Source organism: Hippoglossus hippoglossus, chromosome 15, assembly GCF_009819705.1.
Source record: "Hippoglossus hippoglossus isolate fHipHip1 chromosome 15, fHipHip1.pri, whole genome shotgun sequence".
In the NCBI taxonomy this organism is placed as follows: Eukaryota; Metazoa; Chordata; class Actinopteri; order Pleuronectiformes; family Pleuronectidae; genus Hippoglossus; species Hippoglossus hippoglossus.
Window position 1 is genome coordinate 7966491 of NC_047165.1, and position 2802 is coordinate 7969292.

The following is a 2802-nucleotide window of genomic DNA, read 5'->3' on the forward strand; positions in this document are numbered from 1 at the left end:
TGGTGTTCTTAGAGAGAGAGAGACATATCCACAGACAGGGAGAGAGAGGGAGGGAGGGAGGGAGAGAGAGAGAGAGAGAGAGAGAGAGAGATTAGCCCACATAAACTTTGGATAAGCCTGTTTATGATAAACGCCTTTAACGAAATCACACTTTCTCATTAACACTTGTGATGAGACTTAGAGCACATGTGGACTTAATCATGTTTGTTGCATTTATTTAAAACCTTCATGGTGCCACTGTAATCTTTACTTAACATCGTTTAGGACTAATAGTTGTGGCCTGTAATCCTTACATGAAGAAATATGACATGGTGACTGCAGCTGTGTTTATTCAATTTATGTCAAACTCTAAATACTAGTTTATATGGATATAATATGACATCACAGAGGTTTTATTAAATGTGAGAAAATACCCAAGAGGCTGCTTTAGAATAAAATTTAGGATAAAATACAAATCAGAAAGTTTGTATTCATCGTGTAGACTAAACATTTAAATGCTTGTTTGTCTCCTAAATATCAGATCGGTTTGTAAAGAACTCGACGTCAATTTCTTTTATTTTCCATAATTAATTTTAGCCAATGATTTCTACATGTTTCTATATATATTCTTAGTTTTGAATCTGTTTTCTCTCTGTGTGTGTGTGTGTGTGTGTGTGTGTGTGTGTGTGTGTGTGTGTGTGTGTGTGTGTGTGCGTGCTCATTGTTGTTGCCTCTTTAGGACCTTTTCCTGCATAAACTTTGACCTTGTCAGGACAAGTGGTCGACATGGGGACCAAAGCCTGGTCCTAATGAGACATAACTTAATTCTGAGGTCCTGGTTCAGGTTGGAGGTAAAATGTGAGTTGAGGTTCGGGATTAAGTTTTGGTTCGGCTGTCCATTGGAAGACAATGCAAAGTCCTAATAAGGATAGCAGCACAAACCTGTGTGTGTCTGCTTGTATTTGCTATTTGAAACTTTTTTAATTCATCACTGCCCATCTTGACTGAATATATGTATCTCAATGGGACTTAAATAAAGGATAAATAAAAAAACATGTCAATTACATTTTTTGTTAAATTTAGTTTAATTAGGTTTAATTTGGTTTAGTTTGGTTTATATATATATATGTACACAATAAATAAATGAAATATTAAAATTATATATGGTGTGGTAGAAACATAGAAAACCACACCCCTATATAAAAAATAAAATAAAAAATAAAAATCTTCATCATTTCTTATGCAGGGGGGTAGAAAGGGTAAAAATGAGAAAATAGTGAAATACTGTGAAAGGCTGCCTGCCAAATTATTAGTACAAATATGTTTAAGCTGGATGAGCCAAGAAAATAACATGTAACGTCTTGTAGGGTGTTGTACCTTTATTCAAGTAATTTATGATGCACATCATTCCGGCTGCGTGCCATTGTTTTGTCATTAATGTAAGGATTTTTTGGGGGGTTCATACTTTATTGGTCTTGAATCAGCAGAAAATCTGAACCTGAAGGATCCAGAAAGACTCAGAGAGATGAGACGCTGGGCAAAAGCTCATAAGGGGGCGGGGGGGCAATAACCTTGTCTTGACAAATTGACCCCTTTACCTGTTCCTTGTACCGCTTCCTCATGCACACACACACACACACAGACACACACTCCCATCATTTACATATGGAGCTCGCAGTCCTTTCAAAGTGGCTTTCACGGAACATTGTGCTGATAATGATCTCGGTCGTGAGGGAGAGGGAGAGACACAGATCTCCAGGGACCATCTCACCATAAGACAAGGGGGGAAAGAGGATAAAACTCCGACTGTACTCCAACTCAAAGGACTCGAACACTCTCTTTCCTCCCAACCAACCGCCCCCCCACCCCTCTCTCTCTCCAATAAGCCCTCTTGTGTTTTTTAATTGGCAGAAATTAATCTTTAGGATGTAGATGGTAGATTTACATTCATTAAAAGTCAAGAGAGGAAGCCAGGCTTGATGCTAATCAAATCTGCTTAATTATGCTTAACATGAGTATCTCCAGGGGAAGAGAGAAAGAGAGAGAGAGAGAGGAAGAGAGAGAGATAGCTAACTCGAACTTTTTACTTTTTTGTCTTTGATAACTCCTGCTGAGTCTGGCCTTTTCCTTGCCAAAAAAGAAATGTCACGACTCTCTTTCTCCGTCTGTGGAAAATACACCGATAAAGCCATCAGCGTTGAGCCGAGCTGATTCATGTTGTAAATTCTCACCTTAAACTGTTACCAAGCAGGGAAATGTTCAATTTTTAACCTCGCTGGCCACAGCTCTGTGACTTTTTTATTAAGGTCGTGGAAATCGTCTCATAATAGATCTGATGATAGATTATATGAACCCAGGTAATCTACAAAAAAGTGGCATAAACAAGGAGCTGGTGAGTAATACACCGGCCGGAAGAAATGATTTGTGATTACAACCTTTCATCCGTTTTAGTTCATCCATCCACGGTGTTAAAGATAACCCTGGAGGTACTGGAGGTTGCAGGAGGCCCTGGTGGGAAGTGACTTTTTCTCACAACAGGAAGGTCACAGGTTTAATTCATGCAGCAGCTATTGTGCTTAAAATCCCCTGAAATGAAACAATGAGCTGATACTTGACATTAAAACTCTCCTGTGACTGAACTATAAAAACATAATATGCGATACACAGGGGAAGAGAGTAACTAGGTCCTATTCATGTTGCAGGGGAACTCAACTGAATTTGTTGGATTGAATTAAACAAAATATCTTGTTCAATTGCATCAATTTTGGGAGGTCTCTTTTACTGCTAAGTCTTAATCCTGAAATTTGCACGCCATCCATCATC